Here is a 19,976-nt window from a genome sequence, read left to right as displayed (position 1 = left end):
TTCATCAATCACGTGGCCACAATACGATATCTGTTTCTTAAAAAATTCGCACTTGGGGCGGTTGGCTCGCAACCCATGTTCCTGTAGTCTAGTGAGCACCTGTTCTAGGTTGTTAAGGTGTTCACTGTCATCTTCACCTGTTACAAGGATGTCGTCCAAGTAACACTGAGTCCCCGGAATCCCTTGCAGGACTTGTTCCATCGCTCTTTGCCATATCGCCGGAGCCGATGCTACTCCGAATACCAATCAATGATACTGGTAAAGACCTTTGTGAGTGTTTATCGTGAGATACTTCCTAGAGGACTCTTCAACCTCCATCTGCAAATATGCTTGTGCTAGGTCAATTTTTGTAAAATGCTTCCCTCCAGACAGTGAGGCGAAGATGTCTTCTATCCTTGGAAGAGGATATTGTACTGTGTGAAGGACAGGGTTCACCGTCACCTTGAAATCCCCACAGATGCAAATCTTCCTTGGCTCTCCGGACTTATTGCTTAATGTTTTCTTCATGACAGGAACGATGGGTGTTGCCCACTCGCTCCAGTCGACCTTAGACAACACGCCAGCCTTCTCCAGATTCTCCAGCTCTGCCTCGACGGCTGGGAGAATTGCATATGGTACCGGTCTCGCTTTGAAAAACTTGGGAACTGCATTCTCTTCTATTTTTAACGAGGCGGTTACGCCTTTAAGCGTGCCCAGTTCTTGTTGAAATACCTCTTTGGCGTTAGCTAAGATTGTTGACAATCGTCCAGGAGTGACGTCGTCATCTTTTTTACCGTCCACCGTCATTGCATGAATGGAATGCCAATCCAAGTTTATCTTCCTGATCCATTCCCGTCCCAATAACGGTGGTCCACCATTTGGAAGTATGTAGAGATACAATTTCCGTATTTTCTTGCCATTGTATTCGACAGGCACCCTTATTTTTCCTCTGGGGTATAATTTTTGCCCCGTATACGTCGTCAAGATGATGGATGTCTCTCTCAAGGGTATGTGTGAAAATAGCCGCTCATAGTCTCGTCGATTCATGACGGTTAGCGCTGATCCTGTATCCAATTCCATTTTAACTTGGGACCCTGCTATCGTGAGAGTGACCCAAATGGTTCGGTGATCCTCTTTTGCAATTACATTGTGAAGTTTGAGACAGCTTAGTCTCCTGTTTCCGGATTCACTATCGCTCATCTGGTCTTTGGAACTACTGTCTGTCATCTTTTGTACTTTCTTGTACGGTTCCTTAGTAGCCTTTTTGTTGTCGCTGGTCTTCTTCCCAGACCTACAAACTCATGCAATGTGTCCAATCTTCCCGCATTGTCTGCATATTTTGTCTTTGGACCAGCAGTCCTTCTGGTCATGGTTAGTTCTGCCGCAGCGATAACATTTTGCAAATCCCTGTGTCGTTTCGTGGGTGCCGTATTCCTATGGTTTTTGTTGAATTTCTGCAGCTTCCCTGGCTGCTGCTCCATACGATACTGCCACGCTGAAAGCCTGATCTAGCGTCAGCTCTTTTTCTGCGAGTAAGTTCTTCTGTGTTCCTTCACTCAGGAGTCCACAGACAAATTTGTCCCGTAGGGTATCTGCCAGTCCTGCTCCGAACTGGCAGTGCTTTGATAACTTGCGCAGTTCCGTAAGATACTCAGCATTGCTCTCATCTTTGTGCTGAGTTCTCCTGTGGAATTTAAATCTTTCAGGGTTTAAGTGCTCCTGTAGAACAGCAACAATTTCGTTAAAACTCTTCGCCTTTGGTTTGGCTGGAATAATCAGATCCTGCAATAGGCCGTACGTTCTAGCGCCCATTAAGTTTAACAATATCGATGCCTTTTTCCCCTCCGCTATATCGTTTGCCTTGAAATATACCTCTACTCTTTCCACATACGTGGTCCAGTCCTCTAATGTATTATCAAAAGCAGTGATACAGCCAGTCTTCGGCATCTTGCAAATCTAAAATGGCGCCTCCCGCGCTTTGCCTTCTTCTCCGATTTAACAAAATGGCGCCTCCCGCGCTTTGTCTTCTTCCCCGCTGTTGTTTGCGCTGCTTTCCACGGTTTCTTGCGCGTATTCTTTTTCTTTTATTATTTTCCCGTCGTGGAGCGGACCCTCTGGGACACATCCCTCCCTCTTCTGAGGTCCGAACGCTGCCCAGCTTCGAAACACCGGCCGCGCCCTGTGTGCTCCACCCTCTCTCTCTCTCTCTCTGCCTCCCGACTCGCTGCCCGGCCCCGTTGAAAGGCCACCCGATCGAGCTTCAGCCCGCCGCAGCCCAGGAAGGATCAGAGCACTACCTGCCACCAGCCCGATTAGCTGGGAAACCACGGACCGAGGAACCCAGCCTGGCTCTGGAAAGTCGCTCCTGCAAAGCCTTGAACCCGATGATTGACGGTCGACGCCCGTTTCTCGAGTTTCAATGGCCTCTATTTTTTTTCTTTCTTCTGGCTCCGACCTTCAACAACGTCGTCGGAGCTGCTGCTGAGTTGCAGGTAAGTTCGTTTCTTTACTCGTCACCAGTGTTAAGTCCGTGAATGATTTAGACACGGACTAGCAGGCATGTGTACATGGCACGGTCGCGCTGCACTCGGTCTCCTGTGCTCGGCCACCTCCCGACGACTTCTCCCGCCTCCTCGGGGACTTTCCCGAGCTGACCAAGCCCACCTTTTCGGCTTCGACCGCCAAACATGGGGTGGAGCACCATATAACAACGACCAGCTCTCCCGTCTATGCCAGGGCACGGCGGCTCGAGCCCGGTAAGCTCGCGGCTGCTAAGGCAGAGTTCGCCACGATGGAGAGGTTGGGGATTATTCACCGGTTGAATAGTCCCTGGTCTTCACCTCTCCACATCGCCCCCAAGCCCGGGGGTGGATGGCGGCCCTGTGGTGACTACCGTCGCCTCAACGATGTCACGACTCCCGACCGGTATCCCATACCGCACATACAAGATTTCTCCGCACATCTGGCGGGGACTTCAGTTTTCTCCAAGGTCGACCTCGTCCGTGGGTACCATCAGGTACCAGTGCATCCCCAGGACGTCCAAAAGACAGCGGTCATCACTCCTTTTGGCCTGTTTGAGTTCCTCCGCATGCCGTTTGGACTTAAAAAGGCGGCGCAGGCGTTCCAGCGCCTGATGGACTCAGTGCTGCGGGATCTCAAATTTTTGTTCGTCTATCTGGATGACATACTGATCGCCAGCGCCACAAAGGAGGAACATCTCCAGCACCTGCGCATCCTCTTTCGTCGCCTTCAGCAGCACGGCCTCATTGTCAACCTGGCCAAATGCCAGTTTGGCCTGCAGCAGCGCGACTTCCTCGGCCACCGCATCACTTCAGAGGGGGCCATGCCGCTTCGGGCCAAGGTGGAGGTGATCGCGGCTTTCCCGCGGCCGCAGTCCGTGAAGGCGCTCCAGGAGTTCCTGGGTATGGTAAATTTTTACCATTGTTTTGTTCCCAGGTCCACGCAACTAATGCGGCCGCTCTACGAGGCCCTCAGAGGGAAGCCAGGTAAGGAGCCCGTGGTTTGGACACCGGAGATGGACCGCGCCGTCGGAGACACAAAGACCGCCCTCACGAACGTGACGATGTTGGCACACCCCCTGCCAGGAGCCACCATCGCCCTCACAACTGACGCGTCGGACTACGCCGTTGGAGCCGTCCAAGAGCAATGGGTCGACGGCACGTGGCAACCACTGGGGTTTTTTAGCCAACAGCTGCGACGGCACGAAGACCAGTACAATACATTTGACAGGGAGCTGTTGGCGTTGTTTTTGGCCATTCGCCATTTTCATTTTCTGCTCGAGGGCCGCCACTTTACTGCGTTTATCGACCACAAACCGCTCACGTTCGCGATGGCCAAGACTGCCGAGCCGTGGTCGGCTCGTCAGCAACGACAGCTTACATATATTTCTGAATTTACCACCGACATCCGGCACATGGCCGAGAAGGACAACGTGGTAGCGGATTGCCTGTCTCGCGCCACCGTCCAGGCCGTTCAATTGGGAATTGATTATGGCGGCCGACCGAGCTGCCGACCCGGAGACTCAAGCCTTTCGTTCCGACTCCGCCAGCCTTCAGCCGAGGGATGTGCCATTCCATTCGGCTGGCACCGCTTTACTCTGCGACGTCTCCTTGGGGGACCCCCGTCCGATTGTTCCATCTGCCTGGCGCCGGACGGTTTTTGACGTCATACACGGGCTTTCGCATCCTGGTGTGAGGGCGTCGCAGAAGTTGATGGCATCTAAATTCGTATGGAGGGGGATGCGCAAGGACGTCCGCGACTGGGTGAACACTTGTGTGGTTTGTCAACGAGCCAAAGTCCAACGACACGTCAGGGCCCCCTTGGCCACCTTTGAGGTGTCGGAACGCTGGTTCGACCACGTCCACGTCGACCTTGTGGGGCCACTCCCGCCGTCGCAGGGTTTCACGCACCTTCTGACGGTGGTTGATCGCACCACGAGATGGCCCGAGGCAGTTCCCCTGACGTCTACCACCTCTGCAGATGTTGCTCGAGCCTTTATCTCATCATGGGTAGCACGCTTTGGAGTTCCGACAGATATTTCGTCTGACTGCGGTCCGCAATTCTCATCTGAGCTTTGGAACGTGGTGGCCTCGGCCTTAGGCACCACACTCCATTGCACCACGGCCTACCACCCGCAGGCAAATGGGTTGTGTGAGCGTTTTCACCGTTCGTTGAAGGTGTTGCTCAGAGCTAGCCTCCTGGACGCGGCATGGGTCGATAAGCTACCTTGGGTTTTGCTGGGGTTGCACATGGCGCCGAAGGAGGACCTGCAGTCTTCTGCCGCGAAGATGGTTTACGGCCAGCCACTCCGGGTTCCAGGCGAATTCCTGCCATCCCATACACAGCCGTGGTCTGCGACCAGTCAGCGGGAAGCCCACCGGGAAGCGGCCCAGTGCTTCAGGCCAGTTCCGACGTCGCAGCACGGTTTTCCTGCCTCCCACATTCCAGTGGAGTTGATGAAGGCCAAATTTGTGTTTGTTCGTCACGACGCCCACCGCAGCCCGCTCAGGCCTCCGTATACGGGTCCCTTCCGGGTTTTATAGACGGGAGCTAAGAGTTTTTTGGTCGACCTCGGGGGCCGGCCGGACCACATCTCCGTCGATCGCCTCAAGCCCGCGCACCTGGACCTAGAACAGCCAGTCGTGCCTGCTCAACCGCCGCGCCGGGACCGACCACCTGCTGTTGCCGCCCCTGTCCGAGCCGCTACACCCGCCAGCTCACCGCCTGTTCAGCGTTTTCCTCTCCGGGAATTTAGGAGTCATTCCAAAAGGCTCATCCGACCTCCTCGGCGATTGACTTTTCTTATTAAAGACAATTCTGTGGGGCGTATGTGGCAAAGCCACCAAGAGACTCTTGCAGTAATGTATATAATTGCCTTTAACAGGGGTTTGTTACCTTTAAATGTTTGCACTGTATAAATAGCGCGGGTTTGGTAAAATGTCGATCCAGCGCGATGACGTCATCACGCAGGTCACGTGACGTTCCCAACGGTGGGAAATGTGATGACGTCATGACGTCAGAGGGGAGAGGCGTGTCCTTTCAGTCCTCGTGGAACCCAGTATTGTACAGACCTGTTTAGAGTTTCTCCTGCGTTTTTGTTTGTAACTTTTACCAGTGCATTAAACCACGTTTGGTTAACTGCTAGTTTCAATCTCAGTACTTTCGTTAGGAGTTGTGAACTCCTACAACATAAACCTTTTAAAAATGACTGAAATTGACCTTAATATTCTTGTAGAAACCAGAACAGGCATATGGAGAAAAACAAACAACATGCTACAGATCAATCTATTCGGAGCTCCGGCACAGCAAGAGAGCCCCAGGTGGGCAGAGGAAATGCTTCAAGGACACCCTCAAAGCCTCCTTGAAAAAGTGTAACATCCCCACCGACACCTGGGAATCCCTGGCCCAAGACCGCACAAAGTGGAGGAGAAGCATCCGGGAAGGCGCCGAACACCTCGAGTCTCTTCACCGGGAGCAAGCGGAAGCCAAACGCAGGCAGCACAAGGAGTGCACGTCAACCCAAGCACCCCACCCACCCGCCCCTTCAACCACAAAGGCATATTCTCACAAGATTTGCCCAAAACATTTGCCATTGAAAAATGACTAAAATTTGAACTGCTGGGTACAATGGGCTAGCTTTTCTGTTGGGGACTGTAATGAAGTGGGGACGATGGCCCTCAGGCTATTCAATAGGTCAATATATAAAGAAAGTATTGGTTCTTCCAGCTGTGCCCTAGGCCGATGTCTAGATTGCCTGTACATTAATCCAGCACTTTTGTCACCTCATACATGACCAGCTCATGCAAGACACTTGCCATCACCGTGATAACAAATCAATAGCTGTTGTTACTCCCACTGCTAACACAGTATTACTTTACGGATATTAAATAATGAATGGCAGCCAAATAATACAAGCTTTTACTTTCCTTTATCTGCACTGCAGAAAGTTTTCAACCTTATTGTAAAGTTGATATGAAAGGTTTTTTTTTACATTTTATGGTAAACTTTTTGGGGGTCGGTAAAGGATGTCACTCCTTTTAACTCCAGTGCTTTTCTACTTTTTGCACCCAGTGTCTGCACCACACATTCCGATTCATTAATGGCAGAGTTAGAAGAAGAGTAAAGCTCTTTTTACACCGCCCCAAAAATCCACTTTATTGTCAACCTCAGAAGTGCATCCCATACTGTATATGATTCTTCTTCTTAAACAGTCCCTCGGAACCGAGGATGACTTGCTTCCACATTAAAAATGAGTTCTCAGGTGACTGATGAGTCCAATACAGGACCTACAGTCTCTGTCACAGGTGGGGCAGACGGTGGTTGAAGGGGCGGGTGGGTGGGGTGCTTGGGTTGACGTGCGCTTCTTGCGCTGCCTGCGCTTGGCTTCCGCTTGCTCCCGGCGAAGAGACTCGAGGTGTTCGGTGCCTTCCCGGATGCTTCTCCTCCATTTTGTGCAGTCTTGGGCCAGGGATTCCCAGGTGTCGGTGGGGATGTAACACTTTTTTAAGGAGGCTTTGAGGGTGTCCTTGAAGCGTTTCCACTGCCCACCTGGGGCTCTCTTGCCCTGCCGGAGCTCCGCGTAAAACGCTTGTTTTGGGAGTCTCGTATCGGGCATGCGGACAATGTGACCCATCCATCGGAGCTGATTGAGCGTGGTCAAAGCTTCGATGCTGGGGATGTTGGCCTGAGCGAGAACACTGACGTTGGTGTGCCTATCCTGCCAATGGATTTTCAGGATCTTGCGGAGGCAGCGTTGATGGTACCTCTCCAGTGCTTTTAGGTGCCTGCTGTACATGGTCCATGTCTCTGAGGCATACAGCAGGGCGGGTATCACTGCTGCTCTGTAGACCATGAGCTTAGTGCCGTGTTTGAGGTCCTGGTCTTCAAACACTCTCTTCCTCAGGCAACTGAAGGCTGCACTGGCACACTGAAGGTGGTGTTGGACTTTGTCGTCGACGTCTGCCCTTGTTGACAGTAGACTCCCGAGGTATGGAAAGTGCTCCACGTTGTCCAAGGCCTTGTCGTGGATTTTGATAAAGCTCTTTTTACACTGCCCCAAAAATCCACCTTATTGTCAACCTCAGAAGTGCATCCCATACTGTACAGGATAATGTTACTATGTCCCACACCAGCCCTCTCTATGCACTCTTTGCATGAGATTACCAATTAGCACCAAATTAGGGGCAGATTTGCTCTGTGGGCCCATACGCACTGCGAATTGGGTTGAGACTGTCCAAACATGTTACAACTAACAGACAGGGGAGATGTTCATCTCAAAAGTGGGTAAGTCACTCCTCCTCATTCCTGCATACTTCCTGGCAAATGTTCACAGAGCATTATTAGAAGTAAATTACCTTATTAATATGGTATTTGGCACGAGAGGAACCTGAAAGAGGAAAAATCACCTAATGGGTGAGGGTAAAATATGAATGGTGATGCAGTACATCAAGGTGAGATGTGTGGGTTTATTAATATATACTGCATACCTCAGGGGGATCAAAGTTACAATCGCATTACATACTACAAAGAAGTACCTCAGTACTATACCCATTTTAGTATCTTTGTTGAAATTAACCAGGTACGCAAGATAAAAGAGCATGTTTTGAAAACTAAGAGGTCATTACTGGAATGCCAATTTGAAAAGAATGTTTTCTGTAAGATTGTTAAGCTGCCTCCTAGAGTAGTGAATATTAAAAGGAATGGAATAGGTTAAATCTAGGGCAAGAAGACAAAAGTGAAAAAGTTATAATTAGAAACTTGAGGTTATCAATGGAGTGTAGTGTCTGCAGCACCTCTGCACGAGATGTAACATGTTCATTGAGCTAAATTATCTTTCACCAATGCAAAGAGTCTCTATTCTTACATATTATGTCAGCTAGTGAATGAATCTTCTTTAATTTGAGTTTGTTCCTTAAGGAATACTGGCAGTTACATCAAGAAAAAATAACATACTTACTGTAATTACTGTAATTATTATTAACACTAACTTGTTCTTCACGGGTATCGGGGAGTTCCCAAAACATTCCAAATGCAAAAACCAATTTAAAGCATCATAATTATACAGTCAGAAAAAGACGATCAGATTACACATTTATCACTCTAGCTGAAAACAATGCTGTTCTTCCAAACATCATACTTTAAATCCAGAAAATATTTAAATTTAAATAAGAAGTATTAGAAGCAGAGCTTGATACCAAATAAAAGTCAGAGTGAGGAAAAAAAACAGATGCATTGCATAAAGCATCAGAGTTGATTGTTAGAATTTTATAAAAGTGAGAAAGGGTTAACTTAATAGTTACGACTATTGCCATCAACAGAATTATGGGACTATTGAATTGTAAGCCACACCTTAGATAAGTAAATTAGCTTTTGTTACTTTCAGTTTATTGCATGGCCAACTGGTGCTTTAACCTAGAAATTTATATTATTAGTTGACCCACATTACTGTAATAAAATTGGATAAACATGTAAAAAGATTATAATGGATAGCTGGGAAAAATGGTAAGGGAGTAATTTAATCAAGCAATTTGGATAAGGTTCTAAACTGTTGAAATGAAACTTGCGCAATCTATAACCATAATCGGAATCCCATGAATAGGTTATGGTATTTTCTAGTCGACTGTGAAGCTCTAAGACCTGCTGTACTGAAATCTCCTCTGCTTTCTTGCCCAAAATTGAGCAGGATAGTGACGGAAATGGCAGGAAAATGGGCTGGTGAAGTCACCCTGCTCTGACCTCAACTTCACGCAGCGGTTTAAGAAGATAACTCACCACCACCTTCTCAAGGGCAGCTAGGGATTGGCAATAAATGTCAGCCTTGCCTGCGATGCCCACATCACGAGAATGAATAAAGGATCACCTCAAGAATAGCACGACTCCCAAAATTATACTATACTGCTAACAGAAAAATAAAATAGTAAAATCTAGCTGATTGGTTCTTACTGGGAAGTGTTTAACCTTTGCTTTGATGAAAAAATGAGAAAAGGTACATATCACAGGGCTAGGCAATTCTTCAAACCTTCGAGAGCACGGTACAAATATTCAAGCGCAGTTTGTACTCTAAATGTTCTTAATGGCTGTGAGCCATGAAGCTGGCACACTTACCAAGAAAGTACATTTTCAGGAAAATAACAAAATATGTTAGCTTATTAAGAAATTAATATTCCAAATACAAACTGAATTTAGACTGGGCCGCAGGCCTTAGCCTCTTTTGATAATTTTCTACTGTTGAATTAGTATGACTGTTGGATGTATGATCCAGGAATGCGTACCTTTAGCATACAGCTGGGAAAAATTGTTGCTGTACAAAACCAAGTAACACAGATTATATCATAAAAATAGATTTGTACTCCTTATGTGCAGCATGTGATAACTTTGCCCAAACGGTGCGGTTATTTATCACAAATAGAGCTTTTCATAGATGGCTACCCTTTACTTCCTGGTAGCACAGTAATGAAAACATGCGTAAAATGTCTCTTACATCTGTCTAAACCACAGCCCTATTGCGAGTGAGGGCACTATGAAAGCTGCTTTTATTCATACATTCCCCTGTAAAAACGATTTTGGTTTCAAAGTACTAAATTTGTTCCTACGTAAAAATAATAAGTTATATACTTTTTAACAAAATACCGTGGGCTAATTTTATCTTTCACCACCGGGCGGTAAACACAGTCTTGCAGATCAGCCACCCATTAAATATCCGGCCTCATTTTCCTTGCTATTGACTTCAACTGATCTCAATCAAACGGAGTGTATAACACTCGGCCGATCTGTTGCCACGACTAAGTTACAATCAGCCCTTACAGTTTTAGCTTGGAGACACCGCTGTGTTACCCAGGACATCTGACTTTAAACAGCACTGCTGAGAAAAGCAGCAGGGCTCCACGAAACTCCAAAGCCAGCAAAATCATCTGGTGTTTAAGTTCTATAGAAAACCACGCTCCTACGCAAACACCAATCTGTATTCTATCCATTCAACACACTGCTGGTTGAGAGGCACGCTCAGGGAAGTCAATCTTATTTTGATGAATGTGAAGCAGGGGTGTAGTAACAGTCAACGTTCCCCCTAATTTCTTTTTTTCGGATGTGCGGCCCCATTAAGGGCTGTGCGGCCCGCTCAGAATTTACCATTGGAAAAGCTGGTCCCAGGCTGTGCGAGACTGGCAGAGAGCTGCGTGGTAGCGCGGACGGGCAGCTTAGAGGGAACGTTGGTAACAATATACATTGACACCGAAAATGCACAGGGCCGTGTGTGCCGACGTTGTGCCCCAGAAGTGGAACTTCCACCCACCGATCGCCTGTAGTGTTGACCCTACCATAGGTGTTAATTGTGGCTCAGTTGGTAGCAGCCTTGCCTCTGGGTCAGAAAGTTGTGGGATCAAGTCCCACTCCAGAGACTTGAGCACAAAATCTAGACTGACACTCCAGTGCAGTCCTGGGGCTGTGCTGCACTGTCAGAGGTGCTGTCTTTCAGTTGAGATGTTAAACCAAGGCCTCATCTGCTCTCACAGGTGGATGTAAAAGATCCCATGGCACAAAGAAGAGCAGGAGCATTATCCCTGGTGTCCTGACCAACATTAATTCCTCAACCAACAGGAAAAAAAAGCATTAGCAAATTACTGCAGATGCTGGAAATTTGAACTAACAACCGAAAATGCTGGAAACGCTCAGCAGGTCAGGCAGCATCCGTGGAGAGAGAGAAACAGAGTTAACGTTTCAGGTCCGTGACCTGAAGCGAAGGGTCACAGACCTGAAACATTAATTATGTTTTTCTCTCTCCACGGATGCTGCCTGGCCTGCTGAGTGTTTCCAGCATTTTCGGTTGATATTATTAAAATAAAGCAAATTATCTGGTCATTATCACATTGCTGTTTGTTGGCACTTGCTGCGCGCAAATTGCTGCCATGTTTCCCACATTTCAACAGTGACTACACTTCAAGAGGTCTTTGTTGGCTGTAAAGTGCTTTAGGATGTCCTGAGGTCCTGAAAGGTGCTGTATTAATGCAAGTCTTTCTTCCTTTATAAAAGGTGGGGTCAACTCATTTAAATACCCTCTGTTGTTCCTGTAGTGCAACTCCCGTGTAACATGGGCGTAATGCACTGGGTGGGGAACTATAGGTGCAGCCTTTAAATAGCAACAGGTGGCTGAAGATTGAATCAGCTGGCCAGGACAGCAGCAGGTCAGTAGTATAAAAGACTGAGGTGACTATCATGTAATTCTAATTGACGGCTCATGTGATATTTTGTGGCACTTTCGAAGGGTGTTTTCTACTGGAGCAGAAGGCAGAGGCAATCAAAGAAAGGAGCAGGGCATTGGATGGAGGGCAAAAAGAAGAGCACAACCTTTTCATGAGGCTGACCTGGTTGAAATGCCGCAAAGGAGAAAGAGAGAGTGATTGCTGGGTGGACACCTCAGAAGAAGTGTCTTGCGTGCATAATAAATAGCAGGTGACTGGACATTAAACAGCTGACTGCCTGCAAGGAGCAAGCCATAGATTTCGTACCTCAATTGCTATGTGGAGGGAAAAAAGCAGTGACTCTAAATGCCATCTCTCTCACCCCCAGAACTACAGGCCAGTAGGTTCAATAATATGATAAGGGGAGGCAAGGTAATACATTGACTATGCTCCCAATGAAATTTAAACAAAAAGAATTAGGGATAGAAATTGTACCTCATTGCGGCCATTTTATGGCATAAAACAGACACAACAAGGGCTAATTTTGGGGACCAACATCCTGCACCCCAAGGACAACTGAAAGATGTCTGACCCGATATTGAGTTGGGCCATTTTTCAGGCATTCCTGGTGACTGCCTAAGATAGGCAATCGGCCCCTTAGATATGCAAATATGAGTCCGAATGGCTGTTTCAGGCTCCCTCTCATAAACTGGATATCGCAGAGCACCGCAGGTGTCGAGCTTGCTCCACTCGCCATTCTTAAGCAATCACTACAGCCTAAGAAGCTGCCGCCACTGAAAGGTAACTTTAAAAAAAACAAATTGTTCTTGTGGAGCTACGATTCCACAGTACTCGCGATTGCCGCCCAACCCCCACCCCCCTTGGGTCTACCTTTTGGCCACTGCTGGCAAGGCAAGCAGCCTGATATTCAACAACGTAAAATGGGTGAGCTGGCTGTAGAGCTGAGACAGGCCCAAGCAGCTCGTCCAAATAATGTAAATGAGGCACAACTTCGGACAGGCCTCGGGCCTGCTATTCTAACATTGTACAACGCTGCTATCATTATAATAGTGTATCCTCTGACTCATTGTAAGTAATGCCACATGAGATCTATTTGTCTTTACCAGAAATTGTGTAGAAAGAGCTAATTTTACTGAACAGTGATGACAGAATACAATTTTATGGCTCTAAAGATAAACATCAGCAATGAAAATGAGAGAGCAACGCATGACCTTTTGCTTCAGCACGCAAATGACTCTTTTACAGTATGTGTTGGAAAATCAAATTTATGCATATCTTTAGAACCACCCTCCCTATCTCAAAAGGTATATTTTTTGTATTTCCTCAAATAGTTCTCTAATATGTTTATGTTTTGTACTAACTAATAAAAAATGGCCTTTATAATTTAGGCTGAAGAACATATTCAGTTAAGGGCTGTAACACTGACTGTTATGATATTTATATTATGGCAAAATAGGTTTGCATAATACTTTGAATTCAGACTTGTGTTAGGGTAGCGATGTGATCCTTTGAGGACAGTGATGCAGTCATTGATTTCTGAAGGGCCATTTTGCGCAAATTCTCCCATCTAGATGTCAATGAAAAAGGTCATCCTGAAATCAATGGAGCTTAGCCCACAGCATCAAGCATTCCTCTGAGCTGAGCATTAGCTGGTGTGGTATATATGGTAATGAATATGTAGGTGAGTCCTGCCAAAGTGAGGGAACATTGGCCTATCCTTTTAAAAGTTAGGTCATTTAAAAAAAAATGTCAGGATTTAAAAAAAATTATTTTGATGCAGTTTGCAGGCTTCTTGCTTGTGCAGGTCAGAACTGGATGATGAGGTGGTTTTCTTTGATCTGAGGATATTATGGGCATATATTATTGTATAGCCTTGTTGTATATCATAAGCAATATAACAGTGGAAAGCAGCAGAAGATAATCAAATGACATGAAAGTGAGCTTGACGATTGAGAGAACAGATATAGTATAAGTAATTGTACTGGAGTTTCAAAGGCCAAATCAAAGGCCTACCATAACTCAATGCATCTTCTACCAACCTTAGTTCTGGACGTGATAATGATTAACACTTTGTTTAAACCTCTGTGCATATAGCCTTGTTTACTTCCTGCATTAAAAGTAATTCATAGCTGGTATGACAAGATTGCCATAAGCTGCAATACCAACAGGAGAGGACAGATCGGCTCAAAGGTCACAAATTATTGTAAACTATAAAGTAAGTCTATGATCCATGTCTATAAACAATTGACTGCTTGCCAATAGACATGACAATCCATTTCTGAGGCCAATGCCCAAATCAGATAGTGCAGAAGCTTTGAAAACCTTCCCACTACTAGACTGCAATTTGTGAAATGGGAATCTGAAAATGTGAGGCAGAGTACTCCTGCTGTCAGACTAGAAACCTGAGGAGTACACTTCTATTACCTCAAACTACCCATTTTTATCAGCAAATATATGTTAATAACTATTGCGAAGTAGTGCACTAAAAATGTTTTATCATTGTTTTACAAGCCAAAACATTCTATAAAATGCACTGAACTTGGACATGTTTACCATTAGTAAAGTATAGTGGACTACATTCTATTATCCTCAGATGGTTGGAATGTTTATGTCCAACAATACCAGCAGTAAAGTTAGCAACAAAAAAATTGACATTATTTTCCTTTGTGAAATACCAAAACAATTTACACAACATCATGACTGGAATAACTGGAAAGAATGCCATGGGGCAAAAAGTTCTGCTTTAAAAAAACATTTAGTTGAGGACTTCCATTTTTCTCAGCCAATGCTATTACACAATGGGGAAAATCTTGACTTTGTGCAATAGTGTAAAATGGGTGATAGCAAGTCAGCAGCCCGTTTTACATCTCTCCAGATTTTTATTTCCATTGACATCAAAGCAAATAAAAATCGGGAGAGATGTAAAATGGGCTGTCAACTTGCTATCGCCCATTTTACACCATCGCAGATCTACCGCAATGAGTGTCAGCCCATCCAAGCAGAAAATGTAGAACATGTTCTTCAATTAGTTTCTTCATCCTTTTTAGATAACAAAAGCTGTGGTGGAGTCTTGTCCCTTGTTTCCATGTTGCTTGATAGTTTAGGAAAGTTGGCACAACATTTGGGGTTATGAGAATCAGTACTTGGCTTTGGAAATACTTGAATTTAAGACGTCTGAGCCAAAGGGAACATCAAGCAAAGAAAAGTACTGGAATGGTTGGATTTATGGGGGGCTCTTCAAAAAGATATTTACTATTTTCTACTTATTTTAATAAAGATTGCAAAACCCTTCTTAGACTGCTGGCATATATTGAGCCTTATTAACTTTATGGTTCATTTGGACAAAGAGGATTATGACTGCTTAGTGCATCGGGACTGTAATAAGAATCACAAGAAATTGGATTGTTTCAGGTTTGCATAATGTAGTACACAGAGTGTGATTGTAAGCCAGCATTTTGAATACGGGCTGGATTTTCCTTTGCAATCCTGCTTGTAATTGGGAGGGATAGTGAGAGAAAAAAATCAAGGGGTGAGGACAACAGCTACATCCCACCCCAATCTCTATTTCCCTCAAGCAGGAGTGCTTTTCCAGGCCATACAAGGAAAGTTTAGGCCTCCCGTCTGCCAGCCTGCTTCACCCCCTCCAGTTCTTCCCCTGACCATGAGGCTGTCCTGAACACCCCAAACCACATATCTGAGTGCCAAGGACCATTCCTTGGTGTTCTCAGTAGTGGTCTCCTGCCACCCGATATTCCACTCCCACCCGCTGCCGCTTCCAGCCGTTTTTTAAAAATTATTCATTCACAGGATGTGGGCATCACTGACAAGGCCACCATTTATTGCCCATCCCTAATTGCCCTTGAGAAGGTGGTGGTGAGCTGCCTTCTTGAATACAACTGAGTGGCTTACTAGGCCACTGCAGAGAGCAATTAAGAGTTAACCAGATTGCTGTGAGTCTGGAGTCACATATAGGCCAGACCAGATAAGGGCTGCGGATTTCCTTCCCCTAAAGGACAATTAGTGAACTACATGGGTTTTTACAATAATCCGGTAGTTTCATGGTTTTCATTACTAATACAATTCCAGTTTTATTTAATTTCCCAGCTGCTGTGGTGGGATTCAAATTACATGTCTCCAAATCTTGAGTCCAGGTCTCTGGTTTACTAGTCCAGTAACATAACCACTATGCTACCGTACCCAGTTCAGACAGGAGACATGTGGGACCTATGCAGATGAGACCTGGGAGTTAAAATCTTCCAAGCTTCATGTTGCTGAGGTTCGGAGGGTTTTCCATCTACCTCAGCCCCCACCCATACAACTCCCACATCAAGATAAAATCAGGGCTAGTTTTTGTTTTTATTAGGCAATGCACAACTAGTCACTTTAACGGGCTGTGGTATGCTAGCAAGCTGCAGTCATTCTGGGTTTTTTCTGCAAAAGACAGATTCTTCATTGTGATAGACACAGTTAAAAATAGTTTATTGACGATCCAACTGAATAGTCTGAACTGAGAAGATTATTCAAAAGGAACTAGGTTCATTCAGCACACTATGTATAGATGACTGTGTTAGATGTCAAATGCACATTTAGCCAAGCACACTGTATTACAGATGGTGCTGTATTATGGATGCTGCCGTGTGCTTCAATGTTTGATTAATTACTTCAATAATGACTGGACTATGCATTACAAAAATAACGGCCCATTTCAGCCCTCTAAAATTTTGAAAAGCCAGAAGAAGTCAGCTGACCTTAGGCTTTGGAGAGCTACGATACGTTTTAACTGATTGATTTTCTTGTTTTATTAATTGAGTTTCCCACTTTTATTTGAAAGACATTTATCAATGAACTAATTTAGTGGAATCTTTCACTTTACATTTTCATCTCAGCCTATGCCAAGTAATCAGTCAACCTCAGTCCAAAACAAGTGGCACTGAACTGGAGTCAGAGTTTATTTTCAACAAAATATAGGGGAAATTTCCATTAGGGAAAATCCTGTGGGGCGCCCTGAACTCCGAATTCTCCTTGTGTAGTTTTGGTGGGCAAAGCTCTGTGTTGGGAGTGCAACTTAATAAAAAATACCCCTCATGTATCTAGTGTGTTATTTTCTGCTAATCAAAAGATTATCAGTTGACAGAAAGGGCTCATATTTGTAAGGGCGGAACTTTCAACTCTGATGGGGGTGTAAGACAGGTTCAGGTCGTTATGCACCTGGCCTAATTTTCATTTCTATTGAAGCCGAACTTGATGGTTCTGCCCATAGTTTCATGACATGCGCTCAAGACCTCCCAAAATACTTCACATCCAAAGAATTGTTTTTGAAGTTGCACCTCCTGTTATTTAGACAAATATGACAGCTGATTCCCAGAAACAGCAAATGAGGTGAATAACCAATGAATCTGTTTTTGATGGTATTGGTTCAGGGTGGTAATGTTGGCTGGACAACAGAAGAAGTCCCTGTTCTCCTTGAAAGGTGCCATGGAATCTTTTATATCTACCTGTGCTCAATTTAACATCTCATCCAAAATATAGAACCTCTGAAAATGCAGCACTCAGCATTAAAATGTCAGCCTAGATTACCTGTTTTAGGGAGTAGAGCTTGAATGTGCAACTTTCTGACTCCGAGGTAATGGTGCTATCAACTGAACCAAGCTGATTCTCAGTGGCAATTATGTTACAGTTATTAATTTTTCAGTGTAGCCGTCATCACACTGTAGTCAATGGAGAAGTATGGTAACATAAGTGAGATATCAATATTTTTACCAGAGTACTTTTACGCTATGGTCAGACACAGCAGAAGATCACTGATATGAAATCCTCACATGCAGCACATACAGCAATATCTGCAATTATATTTTTTTAAATGGATATGTGAGAATAATTTCAAAAACGTTGGGGGGAATTTTGCCAGCCCTGGGGAGGCGGGTTTGGAGGCGGAACTGCCGGGAAAATGGCAGAATCTGGGGGCTGGTACCCACCCTACCCCCAATGCGCCTCCGTGCCATCTTCCTGAGAGGCAGGTACCCGGCCCGCGCTGGGAGTTGCCTCCCCGAGGTGGGAATGGGATTACAGCCACTTAACTGCCTGATAACAGGTAGTTAACAGGCAGTTAAGGAGATTATCCCCATTTTAGCCCCTGCAAGTGCGGGCTTCCCAATGTCGGGAAACCCTGTCAGGGTCAGCGAGGCGAGTCTGCGGGGGTCGGAGGGGTCCAAAAGTGCGCTGTGGAGATAAGTGATGGGTGCAAGTGTGGAGAGGTAAGTATGTGAGGTGAGTGTAAAGTGATAGAAAATGTTTACTTACCTTTGTTTCTTCCTGCAGGCTTCAACAGTTGGGGACTCCCGCATCTCACCGGCAGAGATGACAGAATGGCTGCTGCATTCTCCGATGCAACAACCATCTGATTTCTGCTCAGCAGATAGGTTTGATGAGGTCTTGAATACAAGGACTCATCAAACAACAGAGAATGTCAGTGTTTGAGAGCTTCACAGAGCCGCCAAACGATGACAATTCATCATATGCTGACGTTCTCTGTCACCGGCTTTCCCTTAATTGGCCTGCTAAACCCGCTCGGCAGGCTTAACAAGGTCAATCAAGGGAAAATAGCATGGGTTGCTCAGAAATCGATGGAGGCGGGACTGAAACCCGACAAGTGGGAGTCCCGCCTCCAAAAGCTCCCCATTGGCAAAATCCAGCCCATTATTTCAGTTTGAGACTCAGGTGAAGGTCAAAAACTACTCAAGCTTTGCCGTCATGATTTATGACATTACCGGAATCCCTTGATGTAATTAGTAATCACTCTTAAGTATCCATTATTCAGTCTGAGTAGGTCGGGTTGGTACAGCACTGTCACATTTAAGCCACCATCTGGTTCTAGTCTATATGAGCCAACTCTGAAATCAGAGATACCACCTTATTCCACACATTTGCACAATAAAGTAGGGCTCTGCTGCCATTGGCTATATGAAGAGTGGATCATTTATACCTACAAATTCCATTGACTGCATAAGACATGTTTGTATGCAATCGATGGCACTCTAGTAAGGTATAAGTGACTTAGCATAACTACTTTGATGGGTGGGAGTAGTTTAGGTATCTTTCTATCTGTGGCATGATGCATTTGCATGCATCAGAAAAGATTATAAAGCCCTTTTACTGACTTCAATTGGGATACAGTGCATGCCAGGAACAATGAAAAAACAAATCTCTCACATTACAGTACTTGTGTTTTGCGAGCTTGCCATTCATGCATCATTTTAAAAAACTTTCACTGAAAATTACTATTTTAAAAAATAGATTATGGATGGGAAGTTTAAGGTGGTTAAAAGTCTCAGGAGTTAGGCTCTGTTTCCAAGTCTTATGAGACTTATTCTTATGGTATAAGGGTTCATTTGAATGCCTCAAGTGTATTACACCCTTCTGGGAATGTTTTTCCCCAGTACAGCTGCTACCTGATTTACTGCCGCTTGCCCTGAGGCTAAATCTATTATCACCCAAAGTTTGTGTTTTCCTTTTGCAACAAGGATGGTGGATTTTGAATAGTCAAGTATCTGCTGAGCTGATTCTGCCCTTGATGGTGGCCATTTTGATGTTCTGACACTGGCATCAAGCAGATAGTCAATCTCCTTGCATGGTAAGTTGTCTGTTTTTTTCTTTGCTTCATTTTTGAGTCTCAGGCTTTTGTGTGGGAGCAAAACTTGGAATCTCAAACAGTCAGTGATAGGATTGTAAACTATTATCACCTCATGGCAATATAACAAGATATCTAAGGTACTGCTGAAAGTATAAAACTGACTTCCCAGCTACTGCAGGTACTTACATCAAAGAACAAAATCGGAGGTAGATCAGCAGTACAACTAACCTTCTCCTTTCTAGATCAGAGTGCCCTTTGCCCACGGCTCAAGGCAAGTCAATATTAGTGGCAATAAGTTTCCTTGGCATATTCTGCTGACTGAAATACTGCTGCTATATTCAGTACATCCTGTAACTACTTCATAGATATCCCGTCATTTAAAATTAAAAAAATAGTAGAGAGGCGATGAGATTACATTAACAGCAGAAAAGCTGTTCACAAGATTAAGAATCACAAGAAAGTAGACCACATTAGAATAGATCATATATAAAATTTAACATGTTAACTTAGTTTCCTAGATATAATGTTATATTTATATTAATTTGTGCAAGTTTACATTTAAACTAATAGCGTATCATCCAACTTTGTTGCATTGTAAACTATCGCTCTCAGTTTAAAAAAAATATATGCATTCAGCTTTCTTTGGATTT

General features: G+C 45.0%; 1 protein-coding gene across 1 annotated transcript in view; it reads right to left on the bottom strand.

Annotated features, from left to right (window-relative positions):
• Positions 1-19,976, bottom strand: part of scin (scinderin) — a 242,577-nt gene that overhangs the window by 191,546 nt on the left and 31,055 nt on the right. The window lies entirely within an intron of this gene.

This window comes from Somniosus microcephalus, chromosome 5 (assembly GCF_052327205.1).
Source record: "Somniosus microcephalus isolate GS21.2 chromosome 5, FLI_Smic_1.0, whole genome shotgun sequence".
NCBI classification, from domain to species: domain Eukaryota; kingdom Metazoa; phylum Chordata; class Chondrichthyes; order Squaliformes; family Somniosidae; genus Somniosus; species Somniosus microcephalus.
The sequence above is the reverse complement of the archived record's forward strand: the minus strand, read 5'-3'. Positions and strand labels throughout refer to the sequence as shown.